This window comes from Pelophylax lessonae, assembly GCF_965119305.1.
Source record: "Pelophylax lessonae genome assembly, chromosome: 2".
NCBI classification, from domain to species: Eukaryota; Metazoa; Chordata; class Amphibia; order Anura; family Ranidae; genus Pelophylax; species Pelophylax lessonae.
Window position 1 is genome coordinate 643,755,750 of NC_138769.1, and position 17,759 is coordinate 643,773,508.

Here is a 17,759-nt window from a genome sequence, read left to right on the forward strand (position 1 = left end):
ATGCCTACATCCCTATTCACCCAGCATACCAAAAGTTTTTACGACTGGCAGTAAAATTGGGATCGGAGATCTGGCATTTTCAATTCCAATCGCTGCCCTTCGGGTTGTCATTGACCCCACGCATCTTTACAAAGGTTCTTGGGGAAGCGTTGGCCCCTTTAAGACAAAAATTATTCATGATCATCACCTACCTGTACAACCTCCTAGTAGTGGCAGAGTTGTGTCAGAAACTAGAGAGGGATCTCCAGACAGGTTCAGGAGTTCCTTCCATCACTAGGTTGGATAGTCAACAAAGAGAAGTCTTCTCTGAAGCCTTCCCAAAGAGTGACATATCTCGGGTACAAGATTTCGTCACTGGATCAAAAGATTTTCCTTCCGGGGGAAAAAATTTCAAAAGCAACTCAAACGATGTCATCCTTGCAAACCAACCAGTGGGTCTCGCTCAGATGTCTCAAGAGCCGTAAGCCTTATGACCTCTTTCCAGCTATACCCTAGGCGCGGTTCCGCCAACGTCCTCTTCAGTTATTCCTTCTAATAACGACGAATGCAAACTCTTATGGATGGGGAGTCAATCTACAAAACGAGAGAGCGCAGACAGAGTAGTACTCTGTTCAGAGCCCAATGTCCAGAACACAACTTCTGTGCTCTGGGGCTGGGTGGAATCTGCACTCTTGCCTCCTGGGCGCACTAAAATGCTGGAATGCGCATACAGCAGCTAGATGCCCAATAAGGGTATTTTGCCACCTTCTGGACCAATTGCAGGTGGAACTGGATGGACTTGTGTCTTTTTTCAGTTAGACTTGTATAACTGCAGGTTCAGGTTTCTGAGGTTTAACTCAATGAACATTTCTAACCCTACTAATTATACAACACAATACAGAGTTAATTTTAAACAATATATACAGTATAATTATATAAATGTTGCTGCATATAAGTCACTATGTGGTCCAGCAGAATGTAAGCTTTACATTATAATATTAGCTGCCCAGAAATACAATAGTACTGCTGCTATCCCTTGAAATTGTCATGCATTGTGCCTTCTGTTAATTGTTTTTTTTTTTTTTTTTTTTGAAGGTACACCCCTGAGTCTGGCCAGTCACAAGGGATTTGTGACAATGGGGGGGAGGGGGGGGGGGTTATTGGGGAAAAACTAGCAATGTCTTTAATGTGCCTGTGACTTTCAACCATTTCTAAATATCAAATTTGCTGGGGGTTTGGAATACTGTAAATCTAAAGAGCACTGTAAAAATATGTGGAGACCTTCTTTTTATATAGTTAATGATAAATGCCTCTGTGCTGGTTATATCAGAAAATCAATATTTGCAAAATTGAAACAGTATAGGCTTATATTGATCCATGTGGCTAAATCAGGACGAAAGGCTCTGTAACAGCTTTCTCATGTTGCCTGCGCCCACTAATGCTGGACTATCAATTTTAGCTTTCCACTGATAAATCAGCCTGAAAATTGCATGTCAGATTTTCTTTTCCCAACTAACCTAGAGGTTTTTTTCTCTGCCCTTTAACCTCTCCTGACCTGCTGAATAGGTTTGTAACACTGAGCCGCGCGTTAGTCAAAACGAATCTCGAGGAAAAACATTGTCATATTATGTCTAAATCATGCTAACTATATCAATTTCTCTTGGATTTTATCTGTACATTGTGTAATTTTCATGGTAAATACATTTTTAGTGTTTTTTTTTTTTTGCAAGTATATTAAATTAGATACTCATTCATGTTCAGTCACATAAAAGAGAATGTAACAGAGTTGAAGGGCTTTTGCGAATAAACATGAAGGTAAGGAAACTGAGGGGCTTTGCTTTTAACAATCGCATACAAAAAATCTCTGGTAAGAAAATGTCAGCTTGGGATCTGGTTGGTTCTTAAAGGAAACACTTTTATCTCATAATAATGCATTGGTATTTTTAAAAATGTTAACATGCATTGAGATAAGGCAGCCCATTAATTTACCAATCGGCTGGCAGCATAACACAATGGAGGAAAAAAATGGACATAACCCATTTTCAAAATACTGCGTACCACAGTGCGGTGTGTAATGTGTTGGACTGTACTATATAGTGTATTGAATAAATGGCACCGCAACATCCTGTACATTGGCATTCATTGTGACAACGCGTGTTTTAGCACACATTGCCGAAACCCATCAGTGTAAACATGCCAATTACATCTTATTATCTGTCTTCTGAGTTTATCAGTAATTTCTACATTGACTAGGTTTTAAAATCGCTTTACTCAGGCCTGGTGAGGTGAGTGTGCTCCAGTTTTCAGTGTGTTAGCTAAGGTTAGTCACTGACAGCTGACGGAGCTCCACACCTTCACGCCTGCATGGCAGAGGGAGCTGGTTTGACTGGATATTGATTGTGAAGTTTGCTGTTGTTTAATTACTTTTTGCTTGAGGAAATGTGCAGTATATTGATCTGTATGGCAGTATGTGAAAATCAGTTTCCCTTGGCTAGCAGTGAGTGTCATCTTTCAGCCATGATAAATGGTAACACTCAGACTTGACATAATTACTTTCTGGTGAAATAATCTTCTTGCACCTCTTCCATGTTGTTGCCACTTTTAAGAATAAAAAAAAACATACTGCCATCTCTATCTCCTACTTTTAATCAGCCCTATGACAGTCAACCTTATTGTCTTAAGTGATAACACAATGCCACTTGGTAAGCTCACAAGCATCTCTACCAGCTTTACACCTATTGAGTATTTTTAGGTTTTAAAAAATCTGTATCAAGGTATTGCCTGTCAGTATCATCATTGTTATAGGACTCCAGCCTAAACAAGGAATTTTGTAATGGCACAGCTGTTTGGACATAATAGAGAAATAACATGCAGTTTATTTAATCTCCTAAATAGAAGACCTAGGACCATTTGCTGTTCGTGTCCATCTGAAGATAAAACTACTGCATGTCAGACATTGTAGATTGTCTGTAAGAAGGAACAGTCATATGCCAGTCCTAAACTTTGTCTACTTTTCTACCAATATGTATGACTGTATATAAATAAAGGTTGGCGCGCTTGAGCAGTGCTGATCTTTTGTTATGTGCACATATATGACTGCAACAGCCTCAAATCACTAAATCAGCCAGTATACTTCCCGGGAATGCCTGTTACCTCAATATATAATTTGGCGCCCCTGTGCTTCCACAGAATCTGCAGTAAAGTATCCCCTCATTTTTTTTTTTCATATTTAGGGGTTGCTCATAGAGAATATGGTGTTATCACAGCCTCTTAAAGTGTTTGTAACGGCTACATTTTTATTTTTAATAGAAAAAATGCAATTTTTTAATAACATTATTTTAAATAACAAACATGTTATACTTACCTGCTCTGTGCAGTGCAGTGCACTGAGCAGCCCCCGATCCTCCTCTTCTCAGGGCCGATCCTCGTTGCCGAGTGCTCCCATAACTAGCCGCTTACAATGGGGGCATTCGTGCATTCTCGCTCCTGAGCCCTGTTCTCTTTGTCCGTAAGACAGTGCAGCTCAGCCCCACTCCTGCTCTCTCCTTACTGGCTGTGATTGACAGTATCGAGAGCCAATGGCTCCCGCTGCTGCATCTCATCCAAAGAGAAGTGAGAGACTGGGGAGAGACTCTGCTCTTGTACTCATCCCTTGATAAAGATGGGGCTGAGGGGGAAGCTGCACACTGAAGGTTTTTTACCTTCATGCATAGGATGCATGAAAGTCAGAAACCTTCAGCCTTTACAAACACTTTAGGTTTTAGATAGTCTACTATTATTAGCTTCATATTTATCTTGTTGGCAATGTCTTTAATGCTGCAGTATAATGTTTTGTTGGTCAAACACTTTTTGCATATTGCTATGTTGCATTGGAGGATATCTCATTAGCAAAATGTATGCTTTGAGCTTATGTCTTTTGAGGACTGACCCAGATTTTACACCACATTTCTTAATTTGTCTTTGGTGTTTTATAGTATAATGTGTATATATGTTTATTGATTTTGAAAGGCTACTAAACCTATTACATCTAGGTCTCTGGCCTCAGTGCTTTGTGCACCGCTTACCTGGCACCACCAACAAAATCAGAAAGGGTTAGAATTCTTGATCTGCATACTTGTTCTAGGTAATTGATTTAATTTTTAAGCCTTTGAAGGTTTTGAAAAAATGTGGTGGCATTCCTCTGATGTGTTTAAAGACAAGTGTGAAACGTTGAAGGTAATAGGAAAATTGAAATGTTCAGGGTAGTGAATTCCATAACATGGGTGTGAGAGAATGCCTAGACACTACAATGGGGTTTCAGCAAAGCACTTGTTTTGTTTTGTCTGGCATCTCATTTAACTTAATGAGGGGGATAAACAATGTGTTTGTCACCTTCCAGTGCTTATACCTATATTCCCTGTTGGCTAGCAAAGGCGTTGCAGTTTTTGACAATACCTACTATTTTGTACAATTGCTTAGTGGAAAGCACACCCCCTGTCGCCATGTGACAGTGCTGGACCTGGCAATTTCCCAGTGTGGCCATTAACCGCTTCCATACAGAGCAGTTAGACCCCCTTCCTGCCCAGACCAATTTTCAGCTTTCAGCACTCTCACACTTTGAATGACAATTGCTCAGTCATGCTACACTGTAACCAAACAAAACTTTTATCATTTTTTTCACACAAATAGAGCTTTCTTTTGGTGGTATTTGATCACAACTGGGGTTTTTTTTTTTCGTGATATAAGCAAAAAAAGAGCAAAAATTTTGCAAAAAAAACACTTTTTTTTAGTTTCTATTATAAAATTTTGCAAAAAATTAATTTTTCTTCATACATTTGGGCCAAAATTTATACTGCTACATATCTCTGGTAAAATTAACCCAAATTAGTGTATATTATTTAGTCTGTGTGAAAGTTATTGAGTCTAGAAGCTATGGTACCAATTACTGAAAATTGATCACACCAGATGTACTGATGGCCTATCTCCTTTCTTGAGGCCCTGAAATGTCAGGACAGTACAAATACCCCCCCAAATGACCCCTTTTTGTAAAGTAGACAGTCCAAGGTATTTAGTAAGAGGCATGGTGAGTTTTTTGAAGTTATAATTTTTTCCCACAATTCTTGGGAAAATGAAGAAAACATTTTTTTTTCTTTTTTTTTCCCAAAACGTTGTCAATTTATAAGCTATTTCTAACACATAGCATGTACACAGCAAAAATGACACCCCAAAATTCATTCTGCTACTCCTTCTGAGTATGGTGATACCACATGTGTGAGACTTTTACACAGCCTGGCCACAAAAAGAGACTCCACGTCCAAGTAGCACCATAAGGCGTTTTAGGAGCATAAATACACATAAAACTTTCTTACTACCTATCACACTTTTCAAGGCCCTAGAGCAACAATACAATGGAAAAGTCCACAAAATTACCCCATTTTGGAAAGCAAACACTCCAACGTATATTCTATGAGGCATTATGGGTCCTTTGAACATGTCATTTTTTTCCACAAGTTTTTGGAAAATGTGGGAAAAAAATAAAAACTTTTTTTTTTACACAAAGTTGTCAATTTATAGGATATTCCTAACACATAGCATGTACATCGCAAAAATGACACCCCAAAATACATTCTGCCACTCCTCCTGAGTATGGCAATACCACATGTGTGAGACTTTTTCACAGCCTAGCCATATAGAGGGGCCTAAACATCCAAGGAGCATCATCATGCATCCTAGCCACTTGCCTAGGCCTATTTTTGACATTTGGTGTTTACAAGCTAAAATCAGTTGTTTTTGCTAGAAAACTACTTAGAACCCCAAAACATTATATATTTTTTTTTAGCAGAGACCCTAGAGAATAAAATGGAGATTATTGCAATATTTTTTATCACACCGTATTTGCGCAGCGGTCTTCCAAACGCAATTTTTTGGGAAAAAAATCACTTTTTTTAATTAAAAAATAAGAAACCAGTAAAGTTAGCCCAATTGTTTTCCATAATGTGAAAGATAATGTTACGCCGAGTAAATAGATACCCAACATGTCATGCTTCAAAATTGCGCACGCTCACAGAATGGTGACAAATTTTGGTACTTAAAAATCCCCATAGGCGACATTTTAAAAATTTCTACAGGTTGCTATCTTAGAGTTACAGAGGAGGTCTATGGCTCAAATTATTGCTCTTGCTCTAACGATCACGACGATACCTCACATGTGTAGTTTGAACACTGTTTACATATGTGGGCGGGGTTTCCGTATGCGTTCGCTTCTGCGCACGAGCTCGCGGGGACACGGCGCTTTAATTTTTTTTTTTTTTTTTTTTTTTACTATTTATTTTATTTATTATTTTTTATTTTTACACTGTTTTTTTAAAAAAAAAAAAAATTGATCATTTTTATTTCTATTGCAAGAAATGTAAACATTACTTGTAATAGAAAAAGGCACGACAGGACCTCTTTTTTGTGAGATCTGGGGTCAAAAAGTCCTCAGATCTCACAAGTACACTAAAAGATAGAAAAAATAAAAAAAAAAAATTAAAAAAAAATTAAATAAAATGAAAAAAAAAAAAGGGACCTTTAAACTGGTTGCTAGGCAACGACGTTTGCCGTAGCTCCGGTCCTCCAAGACCATAGAGTCGAGTGAGGGCAAGCTTGCCCTCACTCGACATCCTGTCTGTGAGGATCTGGGACCGGATCGTTTTCCCCGCTGCCGGCGGGTCCGGTAAGCGGGGAAAAGGACCAGAATGCAGCAGGAGGGGGGGGGGGCACCTCTTCCGCCACCCCGGAAGGGTGATCCCGCGGCGAATCTGCCGCTGGGACCACCCTTATCGGAAAGCCAACCGTCCACCGTTTAAAAAAATACCAGGGTTATGGCAGCTATCTGCTGCCATAACACCGGTATTTAGGTTTAAACGGACGACGTATGTTAACCTTTTTGGACTTAGACATGGTGGCTGTATGAAGGGTGACAGGTACTCGGGTACTTTGCTGGGCAGGTGACAGGTACTCTGGTACTGATGAGCAAGTGGCAGGTACTCGAGTACTCCGATAGGCAGGTGACAGGTACTCGGGTACTCTTATGGGCAGGTGACAGGCAGGTGATAGGTACTGATGAGTAGTACTGATACTGATAGGTGATACTGATACTGTACTGATGGGTACGGATGATCAGTACTGATACTAATAGGTGATAGGTACTGATGGGTACTGATGAGTACTGATGAGTAGTGATGGGTAATGATGAGCAGGTGGCAAGTACTCGGGTACTTCAGGTGTCAGGTACTCTGATGAGCAGGTGGAAGGTACTCGGGTACTCTGTTGGGTAGGTGACAGGTACTCGGGTACTCCGATGATGGGTACTCAAAGTACCCGAGTACCTGTCATCAGAGTACCCGAGTACCTGTCATCAGAGTACCCGAGTACTTGTCATCAGAGTACCCGAGTACCTGTCATCAGAGTACCCGAGTACCTGTCACCAGCCCATCAGAGTACCTGTCACCAGAGTACCCGAGTACCTGTCATCAGAGTACCCGAGTACCCATCATCAGAGTACCCGAGTACCTGTCATCAGAGTACCCGAGTACCTGTCACCAGCCCATCAGAGTACCTGTCATCAGAGTACCCGAGTACCTGTCATCAGAGTACCCGAGTACCCATCATCAGAGTACCCGAGTACCTGTCACCAGCCCATCAGAGTACCTGTCATCAGCCCATCAGAGTACCCGAGTACCTGTCATCTGAGTACCTGATGGGCTGGTGACAGGTACTCGGGTACTTTGATGGGCTAGTGACAGGTGCTCTTTATTGGGGGGGGGGGCAATCAGTGTGGTTGGGGTGCACTATGATTGGTAACTAGCTGTTACCACAATCTCCTCCTCACACAGGATCAGTGTGTGAGGAGGAGAACACGGTGACAGCTAGTTACCGTGTTCTCTGATGACATTTGTGACCGGCTGTGATTGGACACAGCCGGTCACGTGGTAAAGAGCCAATTTCATTGGCTCTTTACCTAGATCGGGGATGGGCTCTGTCCGAGGGACGAGCCTCGTCCCCGATCGCCGCGCTGCGCGCCCCCGGGGGCGCGCATTAAGGAAGGAACGAGCGGCTCGCGCTGGAGCCGCTCATGTGATCGGCTGTGATTGACACAGCCGATCACGTGGTAAACAGCCAATTTCATTGGCTGTTTACCTTGATCGGGGTTGGGCTCAGTCCGAGGGACGAGCCTCACCCCCGATCGCCGCGCTGCGCGCCCCCGGGGGCGCGCAGTAGCGGGGAGATCCGGGCGCCGTCATATGACGTCGGCCCGGATCGAGAAAGGATTTGTGCCGACGTCATTTTACATGACGCGGTACGGAAGGGGTTAAAGCTGCATTGTGAATAAGCAAATGCATGTCACGTGCCCTGACATACCTGGAAGAACTGGTATTTTTACAGACAAATTGAGCAGCTTTGATAAATATAAGTACATGCATCAGTACCTGTAGAGTAGTGCTGCACATTTCTTTTTTGCTTTTAAAGGGAGGTTGAGAGTTGTAGCTCTTTTACTCAGTGGTAGGTACAGGTATAATGGTAAGTAGATATAACAGAAGAGATGTAAATTAAAGCAGGGTTGATCTAGAACCTTTTTTTTTGTACAAACAATGAGAGCTTGTATATTAATTTACCAAGCACAGCTATTATCTACTGCTGGCATAAACTTACTGTCTTAGAGGCTATTACTATGCATGTTTATAGCCTATTCAGGCAAAAAATGTTTTGGCTAATGTCCATCCACTGCATAAAAATGATGGCAAATACACTTCCTTGGAATGGTTCAAGGTAATGATTCCTTTTCCAGTGTTCTCCCTTTTTTGGCTGATAATTCCTAATTGGTTAACGTACAGGCTGAATTTGACTAATCTCCCAATATATCATCATAATCACATCATTCACTGTACTCCTCAACCATTTACAAAGAAAAAGTTTCTGGATGGCGTTTCCTTGGCATCCAGCATTGGGTTACGTCAATGACCCTTCAGTAGAGGTTGTGGCATGTTGCTGAAAACCTGTTGGTATGTACGTGCATGTGGTGTGATATGGCCCCAGGGCTCCATCCAGGATTTTTTTTTGTAATCAGTGTTATTTAAAGAAAATCTGGCAATGGTTTTAGATCATTTTAACACAGCTGAGAAATGTTTAGGGAAAGGTCAACTTCAATGATCACCCTTCGCCAAATAAATGGGAAAGTTTTCACAATTGGGACCTTGCTTTTCAGTGAGCTGTCATAAATTTCCTGTCTGCACATCTGGGAATAGCAAGGGGAAGGCAGTTCTTTCTGACTGCAGGGCACAATATTTTATATCTGACTTGTTTGTTTTCGCCTAATAATTCTGTATATGTGTAACTTCTACTGCTCTAATTTTGTCATCGTCCAAACCCAGCATTCTTTTGGCAGCTCTGTCCCTTATGGAATAGGTTTTGTTTTCCCCTTATTGCTGAATCTGGTTTGTATGTGAGTTTCCCTCCCTGCAGTTTCACCCCTAATAACGCTCCATTTTCTGGCAAGTCAGCTTGTACTTTGACCTGTGTACAGACAGCGCCTTTCTTTAGCCCCAGCTGGCCTTTTCCTATTCACAGCTGAAAAGTGAAATGAATGCTTGGTCTAACAGAATGCAGATGAAAGCCATTCTGATCATATATAGTCATTTCCCGTAATTTTATCGTCCTTTGGATTACTTAAATGATCTCTCCAAGCTATTGTTTGTTTATATTTAAACTGTGGAAAATTTTGGGTTGGGCTGCGCTGCTTTCAGGCTTGGGGAACTCGAATACCTAAAATACTTTAGGCTACTTATTTGGCCTTTTAGTTGTTAATGCAAAGCATATTGAATTCTGCAAGAGTAGTGACCACAAATTTATTTTCGTGTCAAGGGGCCACATGGCCACTGAAAATTGAAATTGAGTTTACAGTAAGAGTACCTAACTCTCTAAAGCCTAATGCACACTAATACTAGTTTCCGTTCAACTCAGCAGGGCTGAATAAAAAAAGAAAAAAGGGGACAGCTCAGAAGGAGCCGCTGTACTAACTATCCAATGTTAGTACAGCGATCTCCCCTGTTGTTCTGCTGTGTAATGACAGGGGTATGGCCCTGCACCAGAACACTCCGGTCAGTGCTTTCAGCCATTGGCAGAGAATGCTGATTGGAAGAAGTTTGGCAGACCTTTTTTGGTCATGCCCTTTATGTCAGGCCAACTGCAGTACACATGAGCCAAATGTTGGCGGTTTCTATTGAACTAGGCTATAGCTTAAGTAGAATGAGAGCGGTTTAGAGGGGGTAATAGAACAATTATAGAGTAATAGAGCTCAGCATGATCATTACCAGTGTGATGGTTTTCATATATGGTCCAAAGGGTAGGCATGAGAAGAACCTGTGTCTAAGATTCTGTCCAGGTAAAGTATTTTGCACCATTATAGCTCAACTCAACAAGGGCACTACTTCTTACTACTAATGTTTCCAGGCAATTTGCAGCTGTCATATACACTGGAAGAATGCTTGGACATGAGAAGTTTTGTTGTTTTTAGCTGGCTTTCTTCTTAAAATGGTTTTAAACCTCAGACATAAAATATAACAAAGCATATCCCTCTATAGTGTGTACTTGTCTCAATTTAAGGCACAAAGTGTCATTTCTGTGAGCTACTTCATTCATCTGCTATTAGCATGAATCACTTCTGACACTTTTTTGCTGACATCAAGAGAAAAATGGTGACAGAGGAGGGATCTCCATCAGATTTACAGCCTCAGTTCTGTTCCTGTGTGCTGTGTGAAGATGGGTATGTCCCTTCCCTCCAATCCGCTCTCAAACCTCTCCTCACTGAGCTCTGCAGAGTGTAACTTCAGCTCTCTGCCCCTTTTTTATAAACTCTTAGACCAGCTTAAAAAATTCTGCACTTAGAGTGGATGTAGAGGAGAGGACTGCAGAAGAAAGGTACACCTTATGTAGGAGGATTTGTTTTATCACTGTGTTGTACCTGGGGATAGCCCCTTCACTGGGTATATGTAAGGGTTTACAACCTTTTTGCCCAACAAAGCAATTTTAATGAAGCCCTCCCCAGTGGCACAAGCTTTTATTCATTGCCATGCCACATGGTTCTGCTGCTGGGAGTGAAGAAAAAGTGTAAGCTCAAAGTTAGGCTGAGGACTCTCCCAGAGCCCACATACTTCTCCATACTCAGAGGTCCCAGGTACTTTTTTTTTTTTTTTTTTTTGCTCTAGGTTGAAAGGAGCACTGGAGGAGTGAAGAAAAAGTGTGTGTATATGCTTTCATGGAAAGGCATGTTGCTATTGTATGGGCAAAAAGCAGGTTTGCTCCAAGGGCATTTTATTGTTAATGTCCTGTCTGCAATGTAGTATGCCTGGGTCTTTTAACCTACCATTTAGTCTTTGAAAATGCTTGCCAGAATCTCCAGGACCCCTGAAACATGAACAATGCATGGTCTCATATTGGCGTTATTTAACAGGAACCATTCAAGAGAATACTTTAAACAAGCACTGTTTACCACTTTTATAACTAGATGATGTAATCCAATACAATTTCAGAAAACCAGCACTTTATATTGAAAGTACTTTTTTCGGGGGTTCCCATGTTGACAGCATCTCAAGTTGAAATGTTGTCAAAACCAATGGAAAAGCTTGGTTTTAAAATGAGTATCTGTTAAAATCATGAAATTCAATTTTTACCTGCAGTGAGGGAGCAGCTCATTTGTTGCCCAGGAAATGACCCACTGAAGTATATTGTGTCTTGCACCATCCTTAGCATAGCCTATATAATGCAAAATAAGGAATCCTGCTGCTGCATAATTGAACAAAACATTTTGTTTTCCTGGTTCAGACTTGAAAAATAGTCACTTTTCCACTGTTAGAGATGCTGTTTTTCTGTGCAGTTCTCCTCCAAGATAGGAGAACCCTAGAACTGTGTATGATAAAGACATAGCCTGGTGGGCCATTCACACATATATGTGTGCATTGCAGCATGTAATACACATTCCTACACGTGAATGGGCCTTATAGTTCCCTTTTAAAAATGCACTAAACTTCAGCACATAGATGTGAAGTAGCCACATAGGAAGGAATTAGATTTCACCTTGAAATGCATTATCATGCAGTAAAGTTCATGTGCAGTACTGTAGAAAAACAGACAGGTGTGAAACGGCCCCAATGGATCTTACTACAAGTTCAAAGGATACAGTACTTTCTGTGCTTGCCCTTCTACTTCACCATAAATCTCAGCATGCTCCAGAGACTCCTAGTAAGATCTGATTGGATACACTATGTAGTAATAGTAATACTACACTATTACATACTTGCAAACATCCTAAAAACATCATTTCCAAAGTGAACGTTAATTTTGCTAATTAAACATTCTTTATTCCTTAAGGCTTATAGAAACCCAAAAACAAAAATATAATATTTACCTTTAACCTCCCTGGCAGTATGATTCTTTCTGATTTTAGGTGTTGAAAGCGGTACCATTATTTTGCATGTAATTCTTAAGGACGAGCAGCCCAAACCAACTATTTACATATGATTTTTTTTTTTTACTGTGCTTTCCTCTTTATAACATTTCGGGTATGATAAAGTTTGAAACACAAAATCATAAAATATAATATAATAAATAACTATAAATAAGTTAAAGTATGTATGTATGTATATGTATATATATAAAGTCCAAGTGTGTCTGCGTCCAGTCCCTGTGTCCGTGGGATTTCGCTACTGCGCATGTGCCCCACGGACAGCCGTTGGGACTTGGAGCAGGGGCGGGCACCATGTCAGGGGCCCCAGAAGTAAGTCACACTGACCTGTGTAGGATGGGGAGCTCTTCGATGTCGGAGGCCGGGTCCCGGGTGTTGGGGGTCACCCCGATAATGGTACTCTTCAGGGAAGTTCCTCTCAGCAGGCGGCTCAGGACCAGATCCATATTCCCCGGAGAGTCCACACTCACCCGCATGCTGGAGCCGGGCAGGAGCACCCCGTCATGGGTCAGGAGAAGTGGCAGGCGCCGGGGGATCTGGATAGAGCCGCTAGAGGCCATGACTGGCCACACACAGAATCCGCACAGCGACCGACCGAACTCACTGACAGCTCCGACAGGGCAAAGAGCAGCAAAACTACAACTACGGAGAGTTGCCGGAGACAAATCACCTCCGCCTGAGGAAACCACCGCCATCTACTGGCCAGCTGAGTATTACAACTGGGAATTCACCTCACAGGGCTGAGGACAGAAATCACCTCATCAGATATCCTGATATCCTACATACACCCCAGTATTATCACCTCATCATATACTATACACCCCAATATAATCACCTCATCATATTCTATACACCCCAGTATCATCACCTCATCAGATATCCTATATACACCCCAGTATTATCACCTTATATACTATACACCCCCATATAATAATCTCATCATATATTATACACCCCAATATAATCCCCTCTTCATATACTATACACCCCAATATAATATATAATCACCTCATCCTATACTTTACACCCCAATATAATAATTATGTATATATCTTACTATATAAAGTACAAGTGTCTCTGCGTCCAGTCCCTGTGTCCGTGGGATTTCGCTACTGCGCATGTGCCCCACAGACAGCCGTTGGGACTTGGAGCGCAGAGACTTTGAGCGGCCGGGCAAAAATCTTGAAGCGGCGGGTGTGCGTATATGTGTATACATATATATATATATATATATATATATATATATACAGTGCATTGCGAAAGTATTCGCCCCCCTTGAACTTTTCGACCTTTTGCAACATTTCAGGCTTCAAACATAAAGATATAAAACTGTAATTTTTTTTTGAAGAATCAACAACAAATGGGACACAATAATGAAGTGGAACAAAATTTATTGGATATTTCAAACTTTTTTAACAAATAAAAAACGGAAAAATTGGGCGTGTAAAACTATTCAGCCCCCTTAAGTTAATACTTTGTAGTGCCATCTTTTGCTGCAATTACAGCTGTAAGTCGCTTGGGGTATGTCTCTATCTGTTTTGCACATCGAGAGACTGAAATTTTTGCCCATTCCTCCTTGCAAAACAGCTCGAGCTCAGTGAGGTTGGATGGAGAGCATTTGTGAACAGCAGTTTTCAGTTCTTTCCACAGATTCTCGATTGGATTCAGGTCTGGACTTTGACTTGGCCATTCTAACACCTGGATATGTTTATTTGTGAACCATTCCATTGTAGATTTTGCTTTATGTTTTGGATCATTGTCTTGTTGGAAGACAAATCTCCGTCCCAGTCTCAGGTCTTTTGCAGACTCCATCAGGTTTTCTTCCAGAATGGTCCTGTATTTGGCTCCATCCATCTTCCCATCAATTTTAACCATCTTCCCTGTCCCTGCTGAAGAAAAGCAGGCCCAAACCATGATGCTGCCACCACCATGTTTGACAGTGGGGGTGGTGTGTTCCGGGTGATGAGCTGTGTTGCTTTTACACCAAACATAACGTTTTGCATTGTTGCCAAAAAGTTTGATTTTGGTTTCATCTGACCAGAGCACCTTCTTCCACATGTTTGGTGTGTCTCCCAGGGTGGCTTGTGGCAGGCTTTAAATGACAGCTTTTATGGATATCTTTAAGAAATGGCTTTTTTCTTGCCACTCTTCCATAAAGGCCAGATTTGTGCAGTATAGGACTGATTGTTGTCCTATATACAGAGTCTCCCACCTCAGCTGTAGATCTCCGCAGTTCATCCAGAGTGATCATGGGCCTCTTGGCTGCATCTCTGATCAGTCTTCTCCTTGCATGAGCTGAAAGTTTAGAGGGACGGCCAGGTCTTCGTAGATAGGTGGATTCTATTTATCATCATTAGTCATTTAGGTCAACATTGGATCATTCAAAGATCCACACTGAACTTCTGGAGAGAGTTTGCTGCACTGAAAGTAAAGGGGCTGAATAATTTTGCACGCCCAATTTTTCAGTTTTTTTATTTGTTAAAAAAGTTTGAAATATCCAATACATTTCATTCCACTTCATGATTGTGTCCCACTTGTTGTTGATTCTTCAAAAAAAATTACAGTTTTATATCTTTATGTTTGAAGCCTGAAATGTGGCAAAAGCACTGAAATTTAACCCCGAGCCACACTTGGGAATACCGCTAGGAAGGTTAATGAGGTGGCTGGATTTCTTTTTTACATTTACATTTGGCTTTTTACCCTTTATTTTTACCTGGTTATCCTACTATTAGACCACTTCCTATACTGCATCTACAGAGGAGCAGTGTTGTTACCCTAGGATGTTCTCATAAATTTGGACTATACAGAAGACCGCTTAAAAGACTGATAGCATCGCTTGAAATGTCAGTTGAGTGCACAGCAAATTATCAGCTCAATGGATTTCTAGTAGGAGAAACCGTTTTTTTTTTATCCTGTACATTCAGATCAAGTACTTAGCCTGAAAAAAAAATAATTCTAATGCAGCCACCACATCAAAGAATTGGTAATCTGGGGCAAATACAATTTCTAACCCTTTCTGCCAAGTCAGCTTCCCTTTAACTGGGCTTGTACGCCCAAGGAGGTGGGCCTAGCCATGTGACTACTGTGATTGGCTGTCATAGTGGGAACATGATTGGGAGCAAGTCCCACAGGTTACTTATCATGAATACAGACCAAGAGCTGTCTTTGACAGCTAGGTCTCTGTGCTGTGAGTGTGCTCTCTGCTGCCCATAGATAAATATGTGCACCATGAGAGTGGTAAAGCCCACCCTCTTTGCCACCGCTCATATGCATTACAAGAGCAGCAAGAGGTTAAATATAATTTACCTACAAACATTAGGATTGATTAAATGAATCTGTTGTCAGGGAGCTAAAAGAAACACAATAGAAAAAAGATGAACAATGCACGATATTGTAAATTCCAATAAAGGATCAGAACAGAAAATTAAAATGAGAAATTTATATTTGAATGCACATTTACTAAACAATGCACCTTCCATTTTTCTTGCATTATGATTATTGGCTGTAGTGTTCATAGTTCCAAAGGTTAGCAAACTCCAGCCAGTTTGATTGAAAACAGTCTTTCTGCATTCAGTGGTTTTCTGCTTTGATTATAGCCATTTATAACAATTATCAAAAGATTAGCCTGTTCCTGGAGAATACTTATGGAACATGTTAAAAGGATTATAATAGAGGTTTATTGGATTTTGCACAAAGAGCATAAATTGCTGTTTTCTGCTTGCAAGCTGGTGATTATTCACATTTTTGTTTCAAAGTGCCATGGTCCTCCAAGATCTGTTGAGGAATTTAGAAGATTTTATGTACTTGTAGCAAGTATTGTTAAACCGTATATAGGATTAGTATATTACTCATGCAAACAATAACCTACAGAAATGTAAACAAATGCTTACATTTAATATTTCGGTGTAAAAAGTTTCAGAAAAAATAACTAAATGATACTAAAGAGATAAAAAAAGATACATATACAGGGAGTCCCCAGGTTACAAACATCAGTCTTAAGCTGGATACACACTATACAACTTTTGTTGGTAGACTTACTTTAGATTTGCCTTCAACTATGTAGTACAAGGGCTTGCCTGATTGCATACAATTTGAAAGTGTTTAGGTGTGACCTCATATTATATGGTTTTGGTAAGTCTGAAGGAAAAAATCTAAAGAAAATTGTACAGTGTGTATCCAGCTTTACAAACGACTCATGCTTACAAACAGAGGGAGACAACAGGAAGTGAGAGGAAATCTACCTCTAGGAAGTGAAATTCACTCCTGTAAGAGTTTTCATGGGAAAAAGGTGTCTCCACTAAAGCTTTATCACCAATCCTTGTTTCCACATCAGCCCCAAATTTTCCAAATCCAATTTTTACAGGGACAGAAAGTGAGGTGATTGCTTCTAAACAGGGGCACAGAGTGCGAAACAAACATTACAGTGGTGTTAACCCTTCCCTATGCTATCCAAAAATGTAAAAATTATTTTTTTTTTGCTGGAGCTACACTTACATAATGTACCTGTTCCAATTTACATATAAATTTAACTTAAAGGTGGCGGTAAAGGCAGAAGGTTTGTTATCTTAATACATTTTATGCATTAGGATAAACAGCCTTCTGTGTGCAGCAGCCCCCCTAATACTTAGCTGAGCCCCATCTAGATCCAGCGATGTTGCAGCAGTGTCTCGGCTGCCTGGGACTCCCCTCCTCATTGGCTCCCACTGCTGTCAATCAAAGTCAGTCAGCCAACGAGAAGAGAAAGGGGATGAGGATGGGGCCGGGTCGTAGCTCTGTGTCTAAATGGGCACATGGAATTGTGACTTGGCTCGGGTGCCCCCATAGAAAGCTGCTTGCTGTGGGGGCAATCATCAGGAGGGAGGGGCTAGGAGCACCGAAGAGGGACCCAAGAAGAGAAGAATCCAGGCTGCTCTGTGCAAAACCATTTCACAGAGGAGGGAAGTATAACATGTTTATTATTTTTATAGAAAAAAAAAATAGACTTAACAATCACTTTAAGAAAAAATCTACAGTACCTATCTTGTTTGTAACCCAGGGACTGCCTGTACTGGGCAGTTTCTATATCCTGCTCCTGAAATCTTCCTAACCTCTTCTATATTTAGCACCAAGAAATCAATGTATTCATAATATGGTCATTTGTGGATTGACTGAAAGTTTGCTTTATGTGCCAAAAAACAAGTTTATATATTTTTTCTTCTCTCATTCGTTCATTGACGGACACAGCTTCTGTTATTCTTAACCATTGGGTTATACTGTCCCCTACAGGAGTAGGACACTACGCAGAAATTGGCAGTCCCAC

At 40.9% G+C, this 17,759-nt stretch overlaps 1 protein-coding gene across 5 annotated transcripts in view; it reads left to right on the forward strand.

The window, feature by feature from the left end:
* NBEA (neurobeachin) overlaps positions 1 to 17,759 on the forward strand; it is a 1,052,497-nt gene that overhangs the window by 722,522 nt on the left and 312,216 nt on the right. The window lies entirely within an intron of this gene.